Below are 6430 nucleotides of genomic sequence, written 5' to 3' on the forward strand. Positions count from 1 at the left end.
TTTTTTTTTTTTTACAGTGAAGGCTTTTGTTTTATAAATATTGACCCATTCAATACGTTAGAATATCTAAACCCCAAATCTAATCTGTCAGTAACTGGGCCTGTCACAATAAAGAATAAGTCACTTAATCACATGATAAACTAAAAGAAACTCAAGAATTTTCATTTGCTTGATTTATCGCTTCTCTCACTTTCTATCAAAAACTGAATGATCAAAGTCGTCAGTCTGGTGCTTTGAGCTTAAAAAAAGGGAGAGTTTTTGTTTATAAATCATTTTATTTGTTTTTATTTATTTTGGATATTTTAAATGYCTTCCAGTTCTAGTGTTAAATGTTSATTAGAATTCAAAGTTTATTGATCTTTGTGTGGTTTTGATTTCTCATGACATTATTACCATTACATTACTTGGACTGGTCTCAAAACAACAATATAATCATTTATCGCAATAACTTCTGGGACAATGTATCGTCCAGCAACATGTGTTATCGTGACAGGCCTATTATTAGTAACTCAGTTCACCAAGAAAAAAAMCCCATAATCTTCCTCTCTGTTAGTTATGATTTTCTGCTTACTGCAAACAAAAACACAACATTTAAGATTAGAATTTTATATCAAACCAATAAAAACATTTTAAAACAGGAATGTTTAATACCTGCTTAAAGCTTGTTTTTTAATCTGACAAATGAGCTTCACCAAAATGTATATTCAAACTTAGTGAATATGGTTGTCTGATCTGAAACTCAAGCTTATCCTAAGCCAGACTCAACATATTTTAACGTTTTCGTTTAAACTTTGGTGTCGCTGCATCACTTTTCCTTTGTTTTCTTCACTATTTATTAATTTCAGCTTCTGCGTCAGAGATGTTGGAGCACTGTGAACAACGTTACTTTGAACATTTCTTATGGCTCCGTTACTCCCTACGATTTAATTTAATATGAAAGTTACCATTACTGAAAAGAAATATTTAAAATAACTGAAAAAAACTCATTTTTACATATTTGTAAAAAGGATAGAATAGAGAGGAGAATTATCTTTTTTTTTACTTGTAGGCGTTTCTCTGTTACCGGGCAGAACRGCCTTTATCTCCCACTTGTCATTGGGCGGCTCAGCGTCTCCCTGGAGGAGCAGGAGGAAGTAACTGGGGAAGGGAAGCATTTGTTCCCCCACTGCAATAAAAAAAAGAAAGCTTTGTCTTGATTTACTAACATTTTCACTTCATATGTTTTAATAAAATATATTATCAAGTCATAATCAACTGCACTATAATTGGCTTTGATGCTGAGGACATCAAAAGAAAAGTCGCAAAGTTTTTTTTTTTTCTTTTTACGTACTTCTGACTTCCTGTTAGTTTTTCTTTAACCTCTCACCTCCGTTCCTCCTTCCACATTCCGACGAGGACTGAACCGAGTCTGGCTCGTTTTATAACAACATCCAGAGATGATTAAAATGCGATGAGCRTGTTAGTCTCACACCTGAGAGTCACGCTTCTAACACAGCAACCCGAGAAAAAGGGATTTACAACTTTGCAGAGATGGGTGAAACTCACATTTTATCACCTTAATGGCGACTTGGTATGAGGTAGAAATGAGTTGGACATGGTAGCTGCAGAAAACCATCARTAAGTGCTCACCTTATAAAAAAAACCCGATTGATTTTAGTAATTTAATGTGGGTTTAAAAACCAGCTTATTTACTTATCGCRCCATGGAGACAGTACTCTCAAACAGCAAGTTTTGTTATATTCCTTTGTGAKGAATAACCAAATTAATTGCTAGTGAGAAATCTTCATTTTAAATTCATTTGGCTAACCTAAAAGTGCTGGAGCACAATGTGATTACAACCAGCCAGAGACAGAAAACAGGACTTCACTGTGCACAGCTGAACAAACAGCAGAAAACAATGTCAAGCATTTCTTCCCAAGCAAAAGGAAACCAAGGACCGACTACTGAGTGCTGGAGTAACATGGACAGAGGTAGAAGGAAGGAAGACCCAAACACAGGACGCTGGGGAAACAARAAATATGGAAAAACACTAAAAAGTCTAAGAGAGTTAAAAAAACAAAACAACTAATCTTCACTGCAGAGTGAGGAATTGATGAAAAGTAATTTATAACGTGGATTAGTTGTATTTGCTGGTGTGATTATTTCAGAAAGTTCTGATCTGCAGAGTAAAACCCTCTGAAAAGAGGCTGGACTTTAGAAAGGGCTTCAAGTTTTGAGGGCGTCCCAAATATTTAGAATGTTTTTGTAATGAATCCATGTTCACCACTGGACCTTCTATAAAACTCAAAGGCTCATATGAAGTTTGTTGTTTAGGTATTGCTACATTTTTATTAACACATAYAAAAGTCAAACATTKGAAGATTCTGAGCTTGTTTCAGTACGTCTGTTTGGTACYGACATGGAGCCGTCTCACATGGGCCGTTTTAAAGGGGYGGCRTTATGTCAAATTGACTTTTTTGAGCTATACATCTTGTAATGTTCTTCCCTCATCAAAAACATACCTGGAGAGTTGCTTTGATTATTTCATGCATGTTGGAGAAATATTTGAAATATACCACAGCAACCATTAAGCTGTACAAAACACCTGGGTAAAAAYATTAAAGGGTTAATAGAGGAGCCATGTTGTRCTGACTTCCTGGAGGCGGGGCTTCAGGAGTTTTTAAAGAGACAGAGGCCCCAATTCAAGGCGTTACATTACAGAGTTAAATGTCTTTCCCTTTTCTTAAAGGGGCAGTGTTATGCATCTTCCACAAAAAGTAATAATTTTGTTTGCATGAAACTGATTTCACATTACTTTCATTTCAGAAAGATAATGACAAACAAGCTCAATTTGGCATCTCGTAAAGAGCGAAACCTTGTGTTAGAGAGTGAGAGCCGGTCTCCTGAGTGCAGGTCCAAAGTTTGGCAGYGAGTCCAGGACATGACATGAGTGCTGGGBTCTTTGGTCCAGTGGCTGAGGAGTGACAGGAGATCTGGAGGAATAACTGAGTGAAGACCTTCGTCTCATCAGTCACKTTCCACTCCAGGACATTTTTACACAGAACAACAGAGTTTATCTGGAGCTATTTTTGTTGTTGTTTGGATTTTTGACATCAAATAAAATACAATATTGTGATATTTTTGCATTGAGATAAACTTTTCAATAGATATTTTATAACTCGCCAGTCTGATTGATTTAGAACTTAATTGAATTGCGGTACATGTAGTTGCATTTGAATCTGAACCCAAACATGTTGGTTGTATTGGAATGAAGCCGAGGAGATAAATGTACACCTTCGGGACCATGGGATGATAACATTTATTCATTCATATACATCTCTGCACTTCCATGCATTTAACATATACAAAGCAATAACAAAGCATGTCAATAATTATTGTTGTAGTATCACTTAATGAAATTCAAGTTACTTAAACCAAGCAGCCAGATTATATGAAACCAGCTTTGTAAAACAGATCGCTGGTGTAGTATGTGTGTAGTATGTTATGTGTTAACATACTACACATCTCACAACCGTATTTCCAACACATAAAAACTGTACTGCACCCTCATCACCACAAAAACACTAAATCTAACCAAGTGTTTTTGTTTGTACTGCAAATACCTCAGAACATTTGAAATGAGACAAAACTAACTAACAAGTGAATTTTCAGCAAGGTATAGGAGCTTGTTTTAAGACAATTCCTTCATCCTGATGAAAAATTAATAGTTCCACTAACAAGACATTGTTTCCATGTTGTAAGAGAAATAGTTTACCTGTTAGTTAGCATCCAGAGAGGACTCACTCATGAAAACTCCACGCAGGAAGACCAAGCTGGGGGTTCGAACCAAGGATCCTCGTGATGCGTCGCCACCAAACCCCCTGAAATACAAAGGTTCATACCCAAATTATATGGCGCAGTTGAGTACTTTGAAATTAATTTGCACCTACAAGCCTTTAGGTGCAAATTCACCTAGAGGTGTGTAGGTGAAATTGCGCCTACCCACACACAGGTGAGTAATTACAGTGCTGTAAAAATGAACAATTTTCAGATCTGTTCATTTTCAGCTGGAGTAGGTCTGGAGTTTTGATGTATCCCCATATCATGATACTGCCACCACCACATTTTCTTTTTAATGAAAGCTGTATTCGAGCTAATGTGCAAAGCTAAGACTGTTCAATAAACAAATGTTTTAMATTTTATGGTCAATACACTTCTAATAGAAGGGTAGTTTTCACATTTCAGTCTTTAATAAAGTTAGTAGACCCCTACCAGTCACACCTGGGAAACCATCAAATGATGGCTGTGCTGCAGCAAATTGCCTAAAATGAAGGAAATATTTAATAAAATTATGCAAGACAAGACGTCGCAGTGTGTGGAGAGAGAGAAAAAAAAACGTAGTTCACTGCCAGGAACGGAGGTATTTGTCCATTTTGGTCCCTGTAAAGCCCCACTTGGCCCAGTGATGGAACAGAGAAAGCTAGCGTCTGCCACAGGCTTGYCGGCCTGCGGCCCCGAGCGAACAGGAGGCTAAATTTAGCCTTTAATCACCCAACAAATTCACACTCAGTCCACACCACAAATACCTCAGGCCCTCTTTATGTATTTCAGGAGCATGATGAATTTGTTTCTCTGAGGTCTGACCTCTGGCTCGTGAAAAGACGGCCATTTGTTGGACGGAAACTTTTATGAGTCGGGACAAAGCTCTTCATGTCTCCGCAACGTTTTCTTTTCTCAGACGTTCGGCGTAAAAAGGAATTTAAGTCGCTCTTGACGTGTTACAAACACAAACATCAGTGTCTTTTATTGGGATGTTGAGTGATAGACCACATGAAGCAGCACATAGCTGACCYCTTTGTCTAGATAGTGAATCAAAAAGTGGAAGTTTGAGACTTGGAAAGAGGCTCACCTTCAAGAAAACAACAAGGCAACGCTACAAAACGGCCCAGTCAAAGTCCAGACTTGAAAATTAATCTTCACAGAGGATCTCTATCTAATCTGACTAAGTATGAGCTACTTTAAAAAGAAGAATGTGCAGAAATGTCATACACTAATATATATATAGAAAAATTATATATATATAATTTTTTTATTTATTTTTTTGCAAAATTGGTAGAGACATACGCAAAACAATTGCAGCTGGAATTCATGGTTCCCTCAAAACAAACAACTATGAATAATTTTTTTCTACTTAAACATGCTCCAATTGCAAATCATCCCAATAATATATTTAAAATTTTGTGGTTCTAACCACATTTTTGCAAAACATACTTTTAAAAGCGCAAATAACAAAAGCACATGCAAATAACATTTGTTCCGTTTCTTTTTGTTATTGCCAAAATAAACAAAAAAGTAATTTAAAAAATKTATTATGTTCTTCTCAAATGTGCTCTAATTGCATAAAATCCCAATAAAATATTTTTAACGTTGTACCTTTAAAGGTTATTCACTCTAAACAAATGAAGAAAGCAACAAAGTGTTTAGCTTATAACAGACAAATAGATACCAGCATAAGATTTCTTTTATTACAAAAGACAGTTTTTTGAGTAAATAACTGCACCTTTGCGTAGCACCCTTAACAGTTTCCCAAACAACAATTAAACTTTATGCAAAGATGTTAAACAAAACAACACTGATACTGGCACACGAATCGGGTCTTTAAAGCTGATGTTCTGTTTGGTTCAGTCTGACCTCCTTCAGAAACAATCTGCTGGAAAAAGCAGTGACTCATTAAATAAACCAATAAAGTCTGACATTTTGTGGYATGAAGTAGGTAAACAGTTACTCTGTCATGCTCTGTCTTTTAGGATAAATAAATAAAACAGGTCATGCTTTAAGGTTTGTTGCTGCTATTAATATGCCTCTCTTCTCTTACTGCCTTTAAATGATGTAATGTTGCAGCATTTGCTCGCTGTGGGGAGGCTTGTTTTCACTCACTGCTCACACAGCGAGGTGGGGCCTTACATGGCGCGAATTAGTGTTATTACGAGTGTGAAGGACTCGTATGGACGTACGATGACCCACCCGAGAGCAGAAAACTCACAACTCCGAATTCACGACTTACCTTGTTCTCCCATCTCACATTTTGTATTTCATTTGGAGCCACTCATCGGGGTTTCTCTACGGAAAATTAAAGMTAATTCTTTTCGACCTTYGCTTTTTATAGTTTGCCGAAACGTCTCCGTAACGACAAGCCCGCGCAGCTGCGCGCGCAACTCTGCTCGTAAATCGAACACGCTCGCTCGTAAACCGGAAGACGGCCAGGCCAGGTCGAGTCKGGAGCTGGACGCGGATCACAGTCCGCTGCTGCACGAGCTCAACATGAYGATTTGTTGCTCCGCTTGTTGCTGCAGAGCTTCACTTTCAAGTCGGCACTGCTCTGTGGAGAATCTGCTCCAGAACGATAACTGGGAGCTTATTGGAGTCTAATATGAGTCTACTTGTTATATGC

The 6430-nt window shown here is 37.4% G+C and overlaps 1 long non-coding RNA gene across 3 annotated transcripts in view; it reads right to left on the reverse strand.

The window, feature by feature from the left end:
* LOC103478164 (uncharacterized) overlaps positions 1-6179 on the reverse strand; it is a 47049-nt gene extending 40870 nt beyond the window's left edge. For all 3 annotated transcript variants that reach the window (XR_535746.1, XR_535748.1, XR_535751.1), the window contains exons 1-3: positions 6044-6179; positions 3755-3860; positions 1043-1165 (exon numbers count right to left, since the gene is read on the reverse strand). This is a non-coding gene — a long non-coding RNA (uncharacterized LOC103478164). The remainder of the gene's footprint in view (positions 1-1042; positions 1166-3754; positions 3861-6043) is intronic.
* Positions 6180-6430: the final 251 nt, after the last annotated feature.

Source organism: Poecilia reticulata, linkage group LG2 (genome assembly GCF_000633615.1).
Source record: "Poecilia reticulata strain Guanapo linkage group LG2, Guppy_female_1.0+MT, whole genome shotgun sequence".
Classification (NCBI taxonomy): Eukaryota; Metazoa; Chordata; class Actinopteri; order Cyprinodontiformes; family Poeciliidae; genus Poecilia; species Poecilia reticulata.